Raw genomic sequence first — 21285 nt, 5'->3', positions numbered from 1 at the left:
ATAGCATTTGTCTTAAAGAAAATTTAAGTTAAAAATGCAATAAGATTCCACACCCACTAAGATGGCAAACATCTTAAAGACTAACTGTATTAGCTGTCAGGATATAGAGCAACTGGAATCCTCATATATGGCTGTGGTTATATAAAATGCTTTTTTTTTTTTTTTACCTTCTAAACATAAAACTTTATTTCTAGTTATGTTCCTTTGTGGGATATATTTAGGACCACATACTTAATAAAGAAGTCCTAATTATATCCTTGGGCTGATTTGGTTTCCACCCCCACCCCGTAGAGTGACCCTTGTCCCCCCCCTTCCCAATTCCAGCTTGAGGCACTTGGTGTCATGAAGAAAGCGGTAGTTGGCTGGAGAGATGGGGCATCTTAAATCCCCCCAGCGTGAGTTCACAGACTAGGAGGGGCTTCTCCTTCCTCCCAGGGTCCTCCCCACTTAGCAGAAGGGAAGCCCCTTGGGTACCATGTAGACTTCCATATCTCTCAGGATGGGGGACCCTGCCCACATTCTAGGCTGTCTTCACCCTGGTTTCTTCCTGGCCATAGTGATCCTACACACCACCCCATCTCCTGACTTCTGCCCTCACTTTTTGCTCTGAGCAGCCTGAGCACAGGAAGCAAGTGGTCCCACTGACTATAGAGATCTCAGAAGTACCAGAGAAGCCCCAGGCAGCTTCGGAGAACCAGATGACTGCCAGGGGGCCTGCTCTCTACCACACAAGCCCTGAGGAAGCCCTGGACAGATGCTGCTCTCAGTTGGCCTCAGTGCTTGACTTTGCTCACTCTCCTCTTCCTCCCCACCCCTAACCCAGAAGATCAGTATATAAATGCTATCAAAAGAAGGGGTTGAAGCAGGGGAGACAAACCCCCTCTACCTTCCTGTGTTGAAAGGTGCCAAGGGTTGCCAAAAAAGTACAAGATATGGTCCAGGAAGCAGGGGACAGCTCTCTGGCTTTGTTGGGATTGAGAGAGGAAAAATGTTCCAGCTGTCAAGCCCAGAAGCCCATGGCAGGAGTGGGAGGGGAAACCTTATCACCAGGAAGTCCCTTCTCCTTCTCATGTTCCCTTTTAGCTACAGAACAGGCTCTTTTCACCCCACCCCACTCCAACCCCAGCTGTTAAGGCTTTGGTGCCCTGTAGTGGGGTGGAGGGAAAACACACATCTTTGGCCCAGCTCTGTCCACTAAGGGCAAGAGTTAGTCCTCAGTTCCTCCAGCCCCATCAGGTACCTATACATCCAATGCGAGAGAGGCTGCCCATCCCTGGACAGAAAGAAAAATGGGCGTATTACTTGAGGAGAAGGAAATGGGTGCAGGCCCAGACCAGGGTCACAGGGCCCAGCCCTCTAGGGAAGGGAAAGCCCCAGAGGTGCTCCTTAATTGCGACTCCCCACGAGCTGCAACACAAAGGTGAAGATGTAGACGATATCTGTGTAGATCTGCAGGGTGCCGGTGATGTAGTCCTCCGGGCTGATGGTGTGCTTCCAGTTCCCCAGGACCAGCTGTGTGTCACAGGCCAAGAACAAAGTGAAACAAATGGCCCCTAAAGCAGCATAGACCATGTACAGCCAGTAAATGTGTCTGAAGGCCAGCACAATGGCAGTGATAATCCCAGTCACCATCATCACTATTCCCAGGACGCAGAAGAGGCCTGTGCATGAGGTAAAGTCCACCTTGGTCTGGAAGCAGAAGATGGTGACCGAAATGGACACCACAGCAGTAATGATCACCGCGATGGTGATGGCGTTGGTGTTATACACACTGGAGATGGTGCCGGTCATGTAGCCCATGGCAAGAGTAAGAGGGTCAGCAGGATGATGTTCCATGGGAAACGGCGTCTGGGTGCCCGGCAGCAGGCAAGGGTCAGGTATGTGACCGGGAAGACAGCATGGGATGCGTAGTAGACAGCCATGTTTGCCCTCACGAAGTCACCGACCGGCTTCGCAAAGGTGAAAACAGCAACGATGGCCACCGTGATGAGCAGCTGGATGACGATGATGGTGTAAACCTTTCGGATGAAGGCATGTCGGACTTTCCTGTCATCCCAGTCTCCAGATCCAAAAGTGTCACTCACTGCTCTCTCCCCGCCATCATAGCCATGGCCTGGGCCATAGTTCAAGGACATCACGTGGACTGGGGGCATAGGCTGTGGGTAGCCAGCAGGGTGACCGTAGCCAGGCTGTGGGTAGGCAGGGTACCCCCCGGGCATGACAGACGGCTGCCCGTAGCCCCCTGGGGGCAGAGAGCCAGGGTATAGGGTCCTCATATGGAGGGGGGCACTGGGATGGGACATGATGACTCCAAGCTGAGGGGAGACCCCATCTGCTGAGACCTGGAGCTCCGGATGGTGCGTCGCCGGCCTCCTGGTGTCGCGAATCCTCATATAAAATGTTTTAACCACTTTGGAAGTATTATAGCTTGGCAGTTTCTTAAAGTTAAATACACACTTATATGAATTACTCTTAGATATTTACCCAAGAAAAATGAGAACATATTTCCACAGAAAGAGTTGTACATAAATGGCCATAGCAATTTTATTTATAACAGCTCAAAACTAGAAACAACCTAAATGTAACAGGCAAATAGATAAGCAGATTTTGGTACATCCATAAAATGAAGTATTGTTCTGCATTTCAAAAGACACTATGCACTATATACAAAATGGATAAGTCTCAAAAACATTATGCTGAGCAGAAGAAGCCCGTCTGATAAGAATATTTAGTAGTTCATTTATCTATAATTCTGTAAGAGGCAAATTTATGCTATATATTTTTTCCTAGTATTATGAGTGATAGGGGTATTGATTGCAAAGGACTATGAGAGAACATTTTAGGGTTGTCAGAATATTATATATATATATCTTGATTGTAGTGGTTTTTAGTATACATTTGTCAAAGTTCATCAAACTATCAAACTAATGGGTGCATTGTATTACTGTATGGAAATTATACTTTAGTAAAGTTATTTTGTTTCTTTTTTAAACAACTGGTCTAAAGAAAAAACCCAGATCCTCTCAGACTAACATCCAGGACCCTCTATAACCTCGCCCACACTATTTTTCTACTTTTATTTCTCACATGTCTCAGGCTCAAAACTACCTTGAAATTCAAGCAAGCTGGCTTACAACCTCTCATCCCCTAACATGACTACTGACCTTACTCTCAGCTTCCTGGGTCTACCTAAATTCCCTTCATCCTGCAGAGCCCAGACTTAAGACCACTGCTTTCACAAAGTCTTCCTCCATCTCACTCAGATTTTTCTTTGCTATTTATACCACTTTTGTTGTTTATGTTGTTCATTATTTGTTTTATATGTGTTCCTTTCATCTACCAGGGCAAACTGTCATCCTTTGATATGCAGTCAATTCTGGTTATTCCTGCTGGTTATGTTCCCTATAGTTGCTATGAATACCAAATTATCAAACGCTAAAGCATTGCTCCCAGGGAAAACACAGGGTTAGATTTTTATGAGATTCTGGTCACAGTTTTATCAACCAGTCCACACATAACCTTGTTTTATGTGTGTTTCTGTTTAATGATGCCTTATTTAATATATGTCGTTGGTTCCTTGAACTCACAGCCAATAGCACTGTATTTCTGAATAAAAGCACTATATGACTGAATAAAGCTTACCTAACAAACACAAAGTCTCCCTAAAGCACATCACAGCTTTCCTGTGTTTTAGAACCCTAGACAGCGCTTCAGTATTTAAACAAGGAAATCACCAAGAAAAATTCAAAAACATGACATTAAGTACATCACACAAAGACACTTATTTAGAGCATGAGAGATAAAACGGAGAAACACCTTGTTCTGCCTCCCTTGGGAATGTGCTTTTTGGGCAACTCAAATTTTCCCTATGCTAAACATGTCCACAAATGACCATAAAAGAGCCACTGACTAAGATTACAGTAAATTTTAGCAAGTAAGCAAAGTCATAAATATGGAATCTGTAGATAATGAGGCTTGCCTGTACTTCACAGCATCTTGTACAACACCAGACACTTAGTAGGCATTCAATAATTTATCCAGACAATTGGAAGGACAAACAAAACAAGGAACTAACTCATGACTTCACTTAAATTTCTATCAAGAACTATTGTTTAAAATTCATTTTAGGAGGCATGTCCAAGCTAGAAGACAAGTTCTCCCAAGTAAGATTTTAAGACTTGCAGAGACAAACTGAGGGCCATTGCTTAGGAGAGCCTCAGGAGAAAAATCTCATATGACCATGTGCTATTTGCAATATCCATTAAAAAGAAGGGGTTTCTTGTTCTTTATTAGCAACCTAAAAGTTTTCTACTGCTGACTGAGAAGAATGTTTAAAAGAAAAAAACTGATTGTCATATATCTAAAGTAAAGTGATATTTCCCATCTTACCTTCTGAAAAGAAAACAGACTAGAGAGAGAATACACACAATTTAATTTAGCCCATCAAAATTTTCTAAGAATCAGTTGTGTTTCTATACACTAACAACAAAATATCTGAAATAAAGAAAATAATTCCATTTGCAATAGCTTCAAAAACAACAAAATACTTAGAAATAAATTTAACCAAGGAGGTAAAATATCTGTATGCTGAAACCTATAAGACGTTTGTGAAAGAAATAGAAAAAGACAATTAAATGGAAAGATATCCCATGTTCATGGGTTGGAAGAATTAATATAGTTAAAATTTCCAGTCCACCCAAAGTCATCTACAGATTCAATGTAATCACTATCAAAATTCCTATGGAATTTTTCACAGAAATAGAAAAAACAACTGTACAATTTATCTGGAACCACAAAAGACCTTATTCAAGCCAAAACAAATATGAGAAAAACAAAACAGGAAGCATCACACTTCCTGATGCCAAACTATATTACAAAGGTATAGTAATCAAAATAGTATATTGACATAAAAATAGATACATAGACAAAAAGACAAGTGGAATAGAACAGAGAGCCCAGAAATAAACCTTCATATACATGGTCAACTGCTATTTGACAAGGGAGCTAAAAATACTCAGTGGAGAAAGGACAGTCTCTTCAATAAACGGTGCTGGAGAAATTGAATACTTACATGTAGAAGAATGAAATTGGATCCCTATCTTGCACTATTCACAAAAATTAACTTGAATTAATGACTTCAACAAAAGACCTGAAACTATGAAACTCTTTAAAGAAAACATAGGGGGACAGTCCCTTACTATTGGTCTTGGCAACAATTTTTGGATATAACACCAGAAGCATAAGTAACAAAAGCCAAAATAAATATGTGGGACTACATCAAACTAAAAGGGCTTCCCCAGGTGGCTTGGTGGTAAAGAATCTGCCTGCAATGCAAGAGACATGGGTTTGATCCTAGGTTGTGAAGATGCCCTGGAGGAGGGCATGGCAACCCATTCCAGTATTCTTGCCTGGAGATTCCCATGGACAGAGGAGCCTGGCAGGCTGCAGACCGTGGGGTCGCAAAGAATCGGACATGGCTGAAGCGACTGAGCATGCGCAAATGCAGGTCAAACGAAAAATCTTCTGCAAAGCAGAAGAAACAATCGATAACATTAAAAGACAACCTACAGAATGGGAGAAAATATATGCAAATCATATTTCTGGTAAAGGGTTAATATCCAAAATATATAGGAAAATCATACTCAATAGCAAAAGACCCAACAATCCTATTTTTCAAATGGGCAGAGGGCATGAATAGATAATTTTTCCAAAGAAGACACACAAAGCCAACATGTACATAAAAAGATGTTCAATGTCACTAATCATGAGGGAAATGCAAATCAAAACCACAATGAAATGTCACCTCACACCTGTCAAAATGGCTGTTATTGAAAAGACAAGAGCTAAGTGCTGGCAGGGGTATAGAGAAAAGGAAAACCTTGTACACTGTGGGTATTGTTGTGTTGTTTAGTCACTCAGTCATGTTCAATTCTTTGTGACCTCATGGACTGCAGCACGCCAGTCTTCCCTGTCCTTCACTGTCTCCAGGAGTTTGTTCAGATCCATGTCCATTGAGTTGGTGATGCTATCTAACCACCTCCTATCTGCCACCCCCTTCTCCTTTGACCTTCAATCTTTCCCAGCATCAGGGGAACGATGGGTAAGAATGTAAATTAATGCAGCCACTACAGAAAACAGTATAGAGGTTCCTCAAACATACTAGAAATAGAACTACCATGTCATCCAGCAATCCCATGTCTCAATGTATACCCAAAGGAAATGAGTTCAGGATCTTGAAGGTATATCTGTACTTCTAAATAAACATGAATACCGGCAAGTGGGCGGGGGGCAGAACAGGGAGTGGGATGAATTGAGAGACTGGGATTGACATATATACACGCCTATGTATAAAAGAGGTAACTAACAAGAGGCTAGTATATAGGATGGGGAACCCTACTCAGTACTCTGTGGTGACCTAAACGTGAAGAAAGCCGAAAGGGAGGGAATATGTGTATGCATATAGCTGATTCTCTTTGCTGCACAGCAGAAATTAACACAACATTGTAAAACAACTATACTCCAATAAAAATTAATTTTAAAAAAGGTTTATTTGTACCCCCATGTTCAATGTTCATTGCAGCACTATTCATAACAGCCCAACTATGGAAACTTACATGTTCATCTATAGATGAATGGATAAAGAAGTTTTGATACATATACACATACATAAACACAATGGAATATTATTTAGATATGAGAAGGGAGGAAATTCTTCCATTTGCAGCAACATGGGTGGATCCTGAAAGCATTATTCTAAGTGAAATAGGCAGAAAGAGAAAGACAGATACTATATGATATCAACTTATATGTGGAATCTATAAACCTAAACTTACAGAGTTTAGGAATGGTGAATGGTAGTGAGCCAGAATGGTGGTGGCCAGGGGCTAGAGTATGGGGGAAATAGTGAGATGTTGGACAAAGAACATGACTTTCAGTTATAAGATGAATAAATTCTAGGGATCTAATGCACAGCGTGGTGATTAAAGAATAGATGTTAAGTGTTCTCACCACAAAAGAAACAAATGATAATTATGCAAGGTTCTAGAGGTGTTAACTAACATTACTATGGTAATCATTTAACAATACGTGTATGTCAAGTCAATATAGGTGTCCACCTTTAACTTACATGATGTTATATGTCAATAATATCTCAATAAAGCTGGAAAAAATTATTTCCAAGAACATCCTAGACAGCAAGCAGTCAAAGAGAAAGTAAGAAGAGAACCAAAAAAAAATTTTAAGTTAAAATGCCCCATGTTGTCAGACCTATATGGGGAAATGAGCAAATTTGTACACTGTGTAAATTGGTACAAATTTTCTAGGAAGGTGTGGTTAGTAATATATGTCAAGTAATATAAATACCCCAAGGACTACACGTAGCCCAGTCCGCCAGGCTTCTCTGCCCATGGGATTCTTCAGGCAAGAATATTGAGTGGGTAGCCATTCCCTTCTCCAGCAGATCTTCCTGACCCAGGGAACAAACCTGTGTCTCCCACATTGCAGGCAGATTATTTACTATCTGAGCCACCAGGGAAGCCCCAATATATGTCAAGACCCCTAAAAACTCCTATCTTCTTTGATGCAGCAGTTCTACCCCTAGGAATTTATCCTAAGGAAATAACCCAAGATGTAGACTGGAATTTATACACAATAATATCCATGCATGGTCCTATGACAGAAGGACCTTGAAACAAACCAAATGTCTCATAAAGGGGAAATGGTTCAATCAATAAATAATAGCGTATCCACGTGTAGCTAGGTGTTAGACTCTTCTTCTTCCCCAAACTACAGTTTTTTTTTTTTAAGGTCACCTTTATTATGTGATAGAAGGAGAGTATTTTATCGTAAAGATACTCACAGTGCTTGTCATGCCATTTCCCAGTCTGCTGTGGGCCATCATTAACATCACAGACAGTCTCCAAACTGGCGCAAAGATCTTGCTGCCCCTGCTGGGTCTGCCCCCTTTCCCCTTCCTCTGCAGAGGACTGAGCTCGCGCATAGGAAATAAATGTCTGCTGGGGAACTGATGTCAAGCTCTGGTCCAAGGAGATAAAGTTGCTGAAATAGTCTGCAGGATATGGTTTTCCCATTTTACAGATGAGGAAGCAGACTCAGGGAATCAAGCGGCCCATTGTTCCTCAGGTGATAAGCAGTGATGCCAAGACTTGAGCCCGGGTCTGTCTGACTACAAATCAGAATCCTTTCTATTACAATATTCCCTCTTCTGCACCTCTACCACCTCATTCCTCTTTCTTCAACTTTTCATGTGGAAATTTGTCCCTTTACTTCAAGGAATTCACTTTCCTGAATTGGCTGCAAGGAAACTAGCCTCTACACTGACTTGCAACTTGTGAAAATATATCCCAACCACAAATGTCCCCATATTCTCCCCACCTCTAAAAGTCACTTCTACACACACTCCCATGATACTGTAGTTTGCTGTGGTTTTCTTTTTTTTTTTTTTTCGGGTGTCACAATTTTTTGAAAATATTCTACCAAGTGGACTGGGGGTGGGGAAGTCAAATAGTTACTATATTTATACTGTGAATGGATTTAGGTGATAATAAAGGCAGATGTTGCTATAGCAACGAACATTCTAGGATCCCATACACATCTTTTTGCCTTTGTGCAAAGTGCACTGGATTGTAGCTAACATCTCTCCAAACAGTCTGTGCAGATCAGGGCACGCTGACCATTGTGTGGTCAGGTCAGGGCCAGCTCACACACCTGGGGCTTCTCAGTTATCAAAACTCTGACTGCAGCCTGCAGCTCCAGGTAGACCTGGAGGCCACACAGCCTCAGGGAGAACCGTCTGGAAGCTGTGTCGTCTCCCTCCTGTATAAACTCTCTCCCTCGTTCCCCTTTTCTTTCCCTCTTTTTCATGCTGGTTTTAAATTATGCTGACTGGTTAATGACAGCCTGAGTTATTTTCTAAACACCAGTGGCAGGAGGAGGGTAGGGTGTTCACTGTGATAATAACCCACCTTGGTGTGAGGGAGGAAGCCCCAAGGCACACCCTGTGTGCCATGCGGCGAAAAGAGCCCAGTACCCCTTTCCCTGGAAACCCTCCTCGCTTAGCTGGGAGTTCTTGCCCAAGGCTTTTCCCACAACTCTCCTGGCCCTAGGTACCCAGGACCTCTGAGCATCACATGAAGGGGAAAACACTAGGCCGGGATGTAAAGGGTGTGTGTCCTAGCCCTGGCTCTGCCACTTAAGAGCTGAAGGACTTCTCTGAGACATAGTCCCCTCCCTTGTAAAAGAAGACTGCATCTCTGGAGAAAGTGTTAACCTGGTATATTCATTCACAAGTAGGTGAAAATGATAACAACTAGCAAAGGCACTGCCCACCAGCATTCATCATTTTTACACAAAATATGAGCCTTAAACCAAAAAGAGAAATGCCAAGTTGTAGAAATTTAGTCATCAGGTAGCAGGCAAGGGACTCATCTTTTGTTGTCATATCTTTTTGTCTACTGATACAATGGACATGAACTTGGGTAGACTCCAGGAGATGGTAAGGGACCATCTTACCATCCAAGTCTTGAGCCCGGGTCTGTCTAGGTACAAATCAGAATCCTTTCTATTACAATATTCCCTTCTTCTGCACATCTACCACTTCATTCCTTTTTCTTCAACTTCTCATGTGGAAATTTGTGCCATTACTTCTAGGAATTCACCTTCCTAAATTGGCTGCAAGGAAATTCAGGGAGGCCTGGCATGCTGCAGTCCATGGGGTCGCAAAGAATCGAACATGACTGAGAGGCTGAACAACAATAACAGGCAAGGGATGTGCTATCATAGCAATGGGTTCCCATGGTGACCATCTACACATAAGACCGTCATTTAATGACATGAACTCCATCTGCCCACCACGGAGCCACTGGGTGCTCAAGAGCTCTTGAGTTGGTATAGGAGGCAGGTAGGAAAATGGCAGTAGACACACAATGTGATGAATGCCGTGATGGGTGTGTGCTTTGAAGAGAGTGAAAATGAAAGTGTTAGTCACTTAGTTGGGTCAACTCTTTGATACCTCATGGACTGTAGCCCACCAGGCTACATGACTGTCTACGGTATTCTCCAGGCAAGAATATCTGAGTGGGTTACCATTTTCTCCTCCAGGGAGATCAAACCCAGGTCTCCTGCATTGCAGGCAAATTCTTTAGCATCTGAGCCACCAGGGAAGCCCTTTGAAGAGGGACACCAAAACCACAGGGAGGTGCTAGCTGTGTGAACTTGGGCAAACTACCCAATTTCTCTGAGCCACAGTTTTCTCATCTGTGAATTGGGGGGGGGGGGGGGGGGGAGTGACCCATGAGGCTGTTCCTGCTTACACTAGCCTTCAAAGCCCTGTTGGCCTCCTGGACCTAGGAAGCCTTTGGATCAAAGCTCTTCCAAAGGGGAGCACACGTAGGAACTCCTCAGATGACCCCATTTTACAGTAGCTTTGCAGTATCCACAAAAGGTGGGAGGCTCACAAAAGACATGCTCCGTTTGCTCCAGGAGAACCTGAGCACATAGAGGCTCAACAGCTTTACAAGACGGCACAGTGGGATGGATGGTCAGGAATCTCATCTCCTTGGCCAGGGCTCCCCAACAGACCAAGTCTGAAGTGTCAGTAATTTGAATTGATGAGAAGAAAAGACTGAGGTAGGTTATTGAACCTGGACAATTAACAAGTAAACAAACATGCAATCACAAGCCAAAGTCCTGGCTAACCCAATGTACTCCTCTCATTTAATTTGACATGAGTCGTTTAGTTTTAATTAGGACAATGCTTCACGGTGTATTAGTAGGAGTCCTGTAGTATATGTTGTGGAAATAATGAAGGCTTAGCAACGAGACCTGTTTCAGTGCTCTGCTATTAAACCTTCACTGAGACGGGAGGCGAGGCTGCCAGGCTTTTTATGGAAATGATTGGGTTTGGAAATTAGCACCGTTAGAAAGATCTAGGTGAGACAGAGTTTGGCAAAGCCTCCAAACTCCAGCAAACCCAAGAATGCTCAGCTCATGGGACTGAAGGCCAAGCCCACTGCTAAACCCCAGGATCACCCAGTTTTGCAGATCTCAACAAGGCCTGGAACACACTCCTATTTCCCTGCCCCTAGTAGCCTACAGGGCAGGATGGATGCTGGCTAGGAGGGCATGGAGGTGGTCAGCAGAAGGAGACCGTCCGAACTGGTCACACTCGACTCCTCAAACCTGAACCCTCCTCAGCAGGCTATTTGTTTCCCTAATGGGAGAGGAACCAAGATTCATATCTCGCTCTCACTGGTTGGATAAGAATGGGGCCTCTCTCCCTTTCTTGCACCTTCTCAATCTGCTCAGTCAAGTTGCTCCATCATGAGATGGTTCTATTCATTCTCAGCAGTAGGATAGCTAGTTTGCCCCCCTCCCTCTCCCCACCCAATTTCAGGGTTTCTTTTTTTTAAATTCTTTTTAAGAATTTTTAAAAATATTTATTTATTTGGCTACACTTGGTCTTAGTTGCAGTACGTGGGATCTTCAACCTTCTTTGCAGCGTACCAGATCTTTTTTTATTATAGTTGAGGCATGTGGATTCTCCCTTGCAGCATGTGGGATCTAGTTCCCTCATCAGGGATCAAACCCAGACCTCTTGCACTGAGAGTGCTAGATTAGCCACTGGACCACCAGGGAAGTCCCCCAATTTCAGGTTGAATTCCTCACCTCTAGCCTTGCCTCCCTCTCCCTTTCTTTGCTCTCCTTCCAGCGGACACCAGGATAGCACTCCCTTCCCAGCTCCTCTAAGGAACTCCATCCTTTGTCCCTTAGCAAAGAAGCACCCCTGGTACTGTTCTCTCTCCATCATTTGCAATTTTAGCCTTTCTCCTTTCACCTGTAGAACAAGAAGCTTGTCTTTGAAAGCAGCTCCAGATATCACTGAATAAGTAGAAGATATGTGCCTGGAAAAGGAAACACCTGTTCCTCACTCTAAGGTCACCACAATGTTACAGAAAATTGCTCAGAGCTGGTGCACTGGGATGACCCAGAGGGATGGGATGGGGAGGGAGGTGGGAAGGGGGTTCAGAATGGGGAACACATGTACACCCATGGCTGATTCATGCCAACATATGGCAAAACCACTACAATATTGTAAAGTAATTAGCCTCCAATAAAAATAAATAAATTAAAAAATAATAATAATTATGCAAAAAGAAAAAAAAAGAAAATGCACTGAACTGACAGACAACAAGCGCACAAGTCTAGGTCAGCCCTGCCACACCACCAATGCTAAAATCTTGGATAAGCCATTTGTTTCTCAGGCTCAACTTCCCTTCTATAAAATAAGGGAATTACACTAAAGTATTTCTGAGATGCCAGAGAAGAAAAAGTTCACTTCCTCAAGGCCACCTCTTTCATACATACTGTGCAGCTACCTTTGTCCTGGGCCTCTCTCCTTCTTCCTCCCTCCTTTACTCCCCACCTCTCTCCCTCTCTCTTCCGCTCACCTCCTCCTCCCCACGGCTGTTTCTTTCTTAGGATTTAGTAAGTCATCACCAAGGAAGACACTCTGTAAATCTATGTCTCCGTGTTTCTGCAGCTCCATCCCACGGTACCTAGGTTGCTCAACCAGTAGAAATAGTCCCAGAAGCCCTCAGCATCATAAGGAGGAGGAACATTGGTGGGGTCCCAACTACTAAAATGGAAATGCTTAAAAGAAACTTGCAAATCTTCAGGCCACTGCAAGGTGAAAAAAAGTAAGGAACTTCAGCTCTTGAGAATAAAATTTGGAGCCTTGGACAGTGAATGTATTGGAGGGAGATGAGCATGTACTGCACCTTGATTGACTCATGGGTTTTTGTTTGCTTTTAGTGAACTACTATCAATGCACTGACTCAATGAACATGAGTTTGAGCAAATTCCAGGAGGCAGTGAAGGACAGGGAAGCCTGGCGTGCTGCAGTCCACGGGGTCGCAAAGAGTCAGATACAACTGAGCGACTGAACAACAACATTTATCAATTTAACTCTACCAAGTGCTTGTCATTGGGTTCAGTGTGATTAATGAGTAAGACGCCATTCCTGCCCTCAAGGAGCTGTGTATAGTGGGGGAGATGGACATGGCAGAAGGTAAATACAGTGTGGAGGAGAAGCAGTGGTGTATGAGAGCATGTCACAAAGCTCCTGAGCCCCCAGGGGTTAGAACAGACTTCTTAGAAGAGGGCCAGTCAAGCTAAGACCTGAAAGGGTGTCTTCATCTAATGCAGTCTCTCAACAGCATTGGATGTAGTTAATACCCACTTCTCCTACCTGGAACACTGGCTTCACTTAATTTTCTTCCTATGCAGCTAATCCTTCCTAATCTCCTCTGCTGGAGCCTCCCTATCTTCTGAACTTTTAAATGTTAGAGCATCCTCCTTGGATCTTCAGACCTCTTCTCTTCTCCACTGCTCTCATTCACCAGCAAAGCTCATCCATCTCTAGGCAGTAAGTACCACCTACCACTGGCTTCCCAGGTGGTGCTAGTGGTAAAGAACCTGCCTGCTAGTGCAAGAGACGTAAGAGTTGTGGGTTCAATCCCCAGGTCAGGAAGCTCCCCTGAAGGGGGGCATGGCAATCCACTCCAATATTCTTGCCTGGAGAATCCCTATGGATAGAGGACCCTGGCAAGCTACAGTCCATGGGGTCGCAAAGAGTCAGACATGACTGAGTAACTTAGCATGCACGTACCACTGGTAATCATCAAATTTTTATTTCTAGCTCTGACCTCTCCCTCTCATCACTAACTTAACAACTCCCCTTCAAGGTCTAACAGGTATCTTTAACTTAATATGATGGAAACTGATCATGATTTCACCTCTCCCAAAGAGATGTATCCTCCTCAATCCTTTCCTCTCAGGTCAAAACCTGGAGTCTTTCTTGAGTTCTCCTTTACTCTCATGCCAACATTCAATCTGTCAGCCAGTCTTGTGTCATCTCTACCTAGACCCTAATTTGGTCCCTTCTCCACCCACCACCCCCATGGAGCTTCCCAGATGGCACTAGTGGTAAAGAATCCACCTGCCAATGCAGGAGACACAAGAGACACGGGTTTGATCCCTGGGTCAGGAAGATCCTCTGGAGTAGGAAATGGCACCCCACACCAGTACCCTTGCCAGGGAAATTCCATGAGCAGAGTAGCCTGGCAGGCTACAGTCTGCGACTCTCAAAGAATCAGACACGAGTGAGCACAAGCCTGAGCACTCCACCTCCATGGCTCTCATCTTGGTCCAAGCCACCGCATCTCACACCTCCCTCTGAGACTTCAGCCTTGGCCTCCTAACACATCATCTCCACTTTGTCCCTAAAATCAGAGCGATCCTTTAAAACTGTAAGTCAGGTCATGTCTCTCACCCACTCAACCTCTCCCCCACTGCAGGGGTTTCCTATGTCACTCTGAATAAAATCACAAATCCCTCCCGTCCCATGGAAGAGTCTGACATAATCTGGGCCACCACCTCTCTGGTCTGGACTCCTCTCACTTGCCCACCACACTCACAGCCCTGAACCTGCCTCCTTGTCCCCTGTGTGTGCCACCCTCCACTCCTCCCCTTGGTCTTCCCTAACTGCTCCTCCCTCTTCTGCTAGATACCTGCTTGACTTTCTCCCTCACATCACGTGCCATTTCCTCAGAGAAACCTCTGTAGCATAGATATTTTTGCCAGACTCAGATGAAGCATTTATCTTTGAAGAGATCTTTTCAGGAAGGTACTATTCACAGAAGAAACCAAGAATGGGTTTTGAGGCCTCAAGTACTAGCCACGCTGGGAGGCTGACACTACCCTTCCTCACCCTTAGTCCTAAAGAAACAAGGCAAGGACACTGTTGTTGTTCAGTCACTAAGTCATGTCCGACTCATTGCAACCCCATGGACTGCAGCACACCAGGCTTCCCTGTCCTTCACTGTCTCCTGGAGTTTGCTCAAACTCATGTCCATTGAGTCGGTGATGCCATCCAACCATCTCTTCCACTGTAGTCCCCTTCTCCTCCTGCCCTCAATCTTTCCCAGCATCAGGGTCTTGTCCAGTGAGTCAGGTCTTTGCATCAGGTGGCCAAAGTAACGATGTTATCAGAGCCCATCTGAGAGCTGGAGCCGGGGTGTGAGAGTGCCTGGTGGAGCTGGTTGTAGAAGATCAGCCGTGGCAGGGCAGGGAGCATGAAGAACACCGGCCTGCCCTTCCTCACCCTTGGCTCTCCTCTTGGTGCTCTTTTGGTCAAATCCAAGTGGGAGTTAGAGGGCCAGGGAGCCCTGGTGATACAGCGCATGGAGTTCACGTACAAGAGCACGAAAAGGACAGAGAGCAGATCCAGGATAAATGAAGTCACTCAGCGCATCAGTATTTCTGGCTCTTCTCCTTCCAGGCATAAAGTAGGGCCCCACATTCCCGCCATCCTTGAAATCAAGTACAGCATGCAACTTACCCTAGCCAATGTCACTTCCAGATATGAGTCTTCACATTCCCCCTTTCATCTGCTCTCATGACCAAGGACAGTACAGAGGTTGAAGACAGTCAGCCTGGGTTGCAGGGTGATAAAGATGTGGAGAAGAATCCAGGCTGTCCCACAATGGACAAGCAGCATGAGCAAAAGGAAGCCCCAGAAACTGGGAGTTATTCTGTCACTGCTCGTTCACCTAGTTTATCCTGATCCACTTCTGCTGAAAGAGCCACCTCCCTCACCAGGATACCTTCCTCTGCCTCGTTTTCCGCATACAACTGACCACCGCCTGATGAACCGTGATGGGTACTAGTTGTCTGTCTCCCTGCTCTCACAGGTAAACCATGGGGGCAGGACTTTGGTTCACTACCAGTGCTCAGCACCTAGAGCAGTATCTGGTTGATAGCAGATGTTGAAATTTGTTGTCGATTGGATGAATGAATAAGTGAGCGCATAATAACATACATGTATTACTAATTATATCCTAGACCCCTTCTCAGAAATGATGTCTAAGCGATTCTGTGAAAGATTAAACAGTTCACTAAGGTCACCAAGTTTAAGTCATGGAGTGGGCTGTAAAGGCATTTTGACTCCAGAGCCCAAGCCTGTAACAACTTTGCCACTTACCAGTATGAAGGGGGCTTGATGGGGAAGTGCAGGAGAAGCCATTCTGAGCCCAGGGCAGAGGCTGGAGAGAGCCAGGCAGCCTACCTACCCCTGGAGCCAAGAGTGACAACCGATGAACTATACAGGGTAACAGGGAAAATTAAAAACTACGTTGGCTATGTAAAAATAATGCTAATTACAGTCATTTATGTGAATTGCTTACCATTTCTGCCTAATTACCAGGCAGTACAACAATTATGCAGATCTTTAACTAATGTCAACCTAACTTTGTTGCAAGTTTTATTTGATTATAACTGTAAAAGCTAAAAACAAGAGCTTAGTCCAGCAAGGAGTTGGTTGCTCATGGAGACTGGTTCTCTGCCCAGAATTTAAAATTAGAGTGGCATTACCTTGTCCCTGGCAGTTACTGCCTGTATTGTTAGTGATCTTCCAGGTATAAGCATTTCATCTGGACGAGAAGCTCCTTGAGGCTGGTACTATCTCATTTTTCCTGGTATCGTTGTCCCCTCCCTCCTCAGATCCCCGCTCAGCCCTGAATAGAGGGAGCCTCTTGTGTCTTTGTTCATCTGTTGCTGCCCTAACTCTAGAAGAAATGGGTCTGTCTCATGTGCCTCTGAGTCCCTTCTCACTGCCTGGAGCCTGAGGGTGTGAGATTGGCTGAAGAATGCCATATCTCTACTGGTTATGACCATGGCAAGTGACTTTCCTGAGCCCTGTAACAGGCTTCAGAAGAAGTAGTGCAAGGGTAGGATAGAATGCTTAATGGTGTAGGGCTATGAGAAGAATCCATGAAATGCTATAACAGAGAGTACCAGCTGTCCCTCCAGTATCCTTTCCCTCCTTCAATGGTAAAAAGAGTTTTAGCCAGGCATATGGAAGTCCGGATAAAGGCCATATTCCCAAGATCCTTTGCAGTGAGGTGTGGCCAATCAGATGTCAGCAAAAGTGATGTATGCAAATACACAACCATGACTTGAAAAGGGAAAGAGTGATCCTCACCCTCCTCTTTTCTCCTCTTTCCTCTGGCTGGGGTACAGGATGGATGTTAGAACTTAGACAAGCCTCCCTGGAGCCAGGACAGAATGTAGGTGTTGTGATGTCAGAGCAGCAAGATCCAAGTCGCTTGGATCACCACACCACTGCAGAGCAGTACCTCTGTGCTGGTGTAATAGATGTATATCACTGTCAAAGCACAGCAAATAGTAAAATGTAGTCAAATAATTAGGAAATGATGAGTGTTGAGTAGTCATTGCCCTTGTTTTTAGAATTGTTTATTCCCTTTTCTGAAGCACCCCTATTTATTATTTACTTATTTAACTGCACTGGGTCGTAGCTGCAGCACTTGGTCTCTTCGATCTTCATTGTGGCATGCAAACTCTTAGTTGCAGCATGTGGGATCCAGTTCTTTGACCAGGGATCAAACCCAGACCCCCTGCATTGGAAGTTCAGAATGCCAGGGAAGTTCCAGTTTACTCCTTTTTAAATTTATATAATTAACATTTTAATGATGGCTATGCTTAACAACCAGCTCATAAGATTTTTGAAAATCTGTGCCAGCTCCAGCTTCAGGTCTTTATCAAAGTAGCAAAACCTGCATCCTAACTGATACAAAGGTGATACAGGAAGTGGGAGGTGGGCTGAGATCATAGTCTCAGATGTATGTGACATACAACTTAGCCCATGGATGACCCAGGCTTGCCTGAAAAATTATGTTGCTCCAGGGACAACTTTGAACCAAAAATTCTAAAGCTTCTATCAGTTATTACCGAAAAAGTTCTTGTAATCTAGCCTGACTCCACTTGAACACACCCACGTCTGTGGAGAGCTATGATTCTCGATAATGGCTAAGGCCCTTCCTGCCCAAAGCCTGGTCTTCTGCACGGCCTAGCGGAGCATTCCTGCCTCTTTCCCACCTGCCCCTCTTGGGACTTTCTCTTCCCAGTTTAAGGGCAGAGAGGATATCTCTCTGGTGAGAGGCACAGGGCCTGATCTAAACTTTCACTTTGGCAGACACAGGCTTAAAGTCAAGTTTAAGACTTGCATCCAATAAATCTACAGAGATTAAGTGGAATAAGACACATCTCAGGATAAGAATAAGACACATCTCAGATTAAGTGGAATATGACATATCTACTACATGTTTAGTAGACTCCCATATTATTAACAGAAAGAAAGAAGGAAGGAAGGAAAAGAGAAAGAAAGGCATCTATACACGCTGTATATATGCTTATCTGAGCCAAGAGAAAGTTGTAGAAGGACACCCACCAAAGAGGTAATCTCCTGGGTTACCTCAGGACATAGAGCAGGTTGGGGAAGAGGGTAACTTTTCTTTATATGCATCTATATTATCCAGATTAATGAAGCAAGTATTACTTTTAATTTATTATTTAAAAACTTTCAAAAATGATATGAAATATATATGAGTTAAAGCAAATGAACTGGAGTTATAGTATATCAACATGAATAAATCTTAAATGGTAACTGAGCAAAAGAGTAATGAAAACAATACATAAAATATCAAAACAACAATATATCATATATTGTTTATGGATATATATACACAAAGCAATAGTATATAAGAATATATATGGGGATATTAAGCCCAAATTCACATTAATAAGGGAATGAGATCTGAAGGAATATATAGATTCTTTCAGTTGATCTGCAGTACATTTATGGTGGATGTTTTCATGCGTGTGTGTGTGTGTGTGTGTGTGTGCTAAGTCGCTTCAGTCAGGTCTGACTCTGTGTGACCCTATGGACTGTAGCCTACCAGGCTCCTCTGTCCATGGGATTCTCCAGACAAGAATACTGGAGTGGGTTCCCATGCCCTCCTCCTGGGGATCTTCCCAATCCAGGGATTGAACCCATGTCTCTTATGTCTCCTGCATTGGCAGGCAGGTTCTTTACCACTAGCACCACCTGACAAGCTGGTATGTTTTCATGTAACATGGCAAATGTTAAGATTTTATAAAGTTAGGTGATAGATACACAATTGTTCCTTATATGTACATGCTTAAAATATTCCATAATAAAAATTACCTTAACTTTTCATTTTAAAAATGTATTCACATTTTAAAATGTATTTATTCACATAAATAAATGCAATCACAAGAAGAAAATGTGTACCATATACATATATCCATTAAAGTAAGTATCTCATTGTGTTGTCATTACATAGTCGTATTTCCGTATCACCATTAGATTATGTCTTTGACAGCAGAGACTATATTTTTCAATCCATCCACAGAGCCTGTGCTATAGCCACTCATCCAACATCTTTTGTGCCCCTGTTATATACCAGATGCTTCTCCTAGGCTCTAGTACTACAAGCAGGTAATTCAGAATCACCCCCTGCTTTTAAGAATCTTACACCTTGGACTTCCCTTGTGGTACAGTGGCTAGGAATTCACTCCCACTCCCAGTGCAGGAGACATGGGTTCAATCCCTCTTCCAGAAGATCCCACATGACTCAAAGCAACTAGCCCACATGCCACAACTGCAGAACCTGTGCTCTGGAGCCCAAGAGTTGCAACTACTGAGCCTGCATGCCACGACTGCTGAAGCCTTCACGCTCTAGGGCCCATGAGCCACAGCTACTGAGTCTGTGTGCTGCAACTACTGAAGCCCACTTGCCTAAAGCCTGCGGTCTGCAACAAGAGAAGCCACCACAGTGAGAGGCCCACACACTGCAACTAGAGAATAGCCCCGCTCTCGGGAGCGAGAGGAAGCCTGAGAGCAGCACAACCAAAAATAAATAAATAAATATATAAAAAAGCATCTTACACTTTGCAGGAGAGATGGATGAACAACTACCTAACTGTAATTTAGCAGGTCTGCTCTATGGTACAGACACATGGCCCTGGCGGTGCATCTTCTGCCCATAAAGTAGCACACAGCCATGCAGAGGCAGCATGGAAGGGGAGGCAGACTTCTGCCCATCTCCCAGCTCCATGGCTCACAGACATGGGACCTTGAATAAATTATACAACTTCTCTAAGTCCTATTCCTCATTCACAAACTCTTTCCAGGGTTGTAAGTAGTTAGATAATCTCACTGAAAACAACCTGGTACTTTGACAGGGCAGCCAGTGCTCAATAACTATTGCAACACATGGGGAAACTGAGGCTCCAGAAGGGTGAATGATTCATCCCAGATCAAGCTATAGTGGGTGACTGAGATTCTAAACCACACGTGTGTTCCCCAAGGTGCCTCAAACACAGTAAGTTTCCTGGATGTTCAATGAGTGCTTACTGAATTGAGACAATGTCCCGTTTAAAGCCAATTCTTTCATCACAGAAACATTTAGAGCTAAAAGGACGTTAAAAGAATAAATTATTTAATCATAATAGTTAGGAAGGTCAAGACAGAGGTCCACACACTCCAAGATCTCACAGCAGGTGGGGCCGCCTCCAGGTCTCCCTCCTCCCACCCAGCACACCTCCCAAGTCCAGAGGTACTCTTCTGCTCTCCCTGGATGGCACACCTCCCCTCTCACCAGCGCCTGACACTGAAGATAACTCCTCTCTCATCAAACCCATCCTTCTTGGACCTTCAAGACACCACTTGCCCGTGGTTTTCCTCCTACTTGACTATCATCTCCCTTCCATTTCCTGCCTGGGCAGCTCCTTCTCTACCTGTGGCTTTGGGAGAACTTTGGATGTCCTTATGCCTGATCAGACCAGTGTGGGGGTCCAGAGAAACCCCCTGGAAGGACCAGCTTATGTCACCAGAACAGAAGAGGTTCCCCTGATAGCAATGGGACATTATGTATATCTAACACTACCCTTGGCTTATATCATTTCACTGAATTCTCTGAATAATCTTATGATATGGACTTTATTATTCTACTTCACAGATGAGAAAACTACCACTAAGTCAGAGTTCTGGCCCACAGTCACACAGAGTAAGAGGTAGATCCAGGATTTGAACTCCTGAGACCAAGGCTCACCCATTGCGTAAATGCCTCTTTGGAACAGCATTAGTGATGGTCCTCAGCTTGACATAAACCTACAAAAGGGAGAAAATAAATCTGCACATATATTCACCTTCTTGCATTACCACCCAAGTTCAGTATTTGTGGCCCACACCTTGAGCGGTTGGGTCAGGAGTCTACAGTCATGTTCCCAACCCCTTCCTTCTTATTTTCATTTGAAGATTTATCATCTGCTTACATGTCACTACATACACCATTGATCATATTGAGTTTTCCACTTTTTTCTGGG

General features: G+C 44.0%; 1 pseudogene; it reads right to left on the bottom strand.

Moving 5' to 3' along the window:
* Positions 1-1148: 1148 nt before the first annotated feature.
* Positions 1149-21285, bottom strand: part of LOC133068882 (protein lifeguard 3-like) — a 76154-nt pseudogene continuing 56017 nt past the window's right edge.

This window comes from Dama dama, chromosome 14 (genome assembly GCF_033118175.1).
Source record: "Dama dama isolate Ldn47 chromosome 14, ASM3311817v1, whole genome shotgun sequence".
Classification (NCBI taxonomy): domain Eukaryota; kingdom Metazoa; phylum Chordata; class Mammalia; order Artiodactyla; family Cervidae; genus Dama; species Dama dama.
Note: the sequence above shows the minus strand (reverse complement) of the source record. Positions and strands in the feature narration are given on the sequence as shown.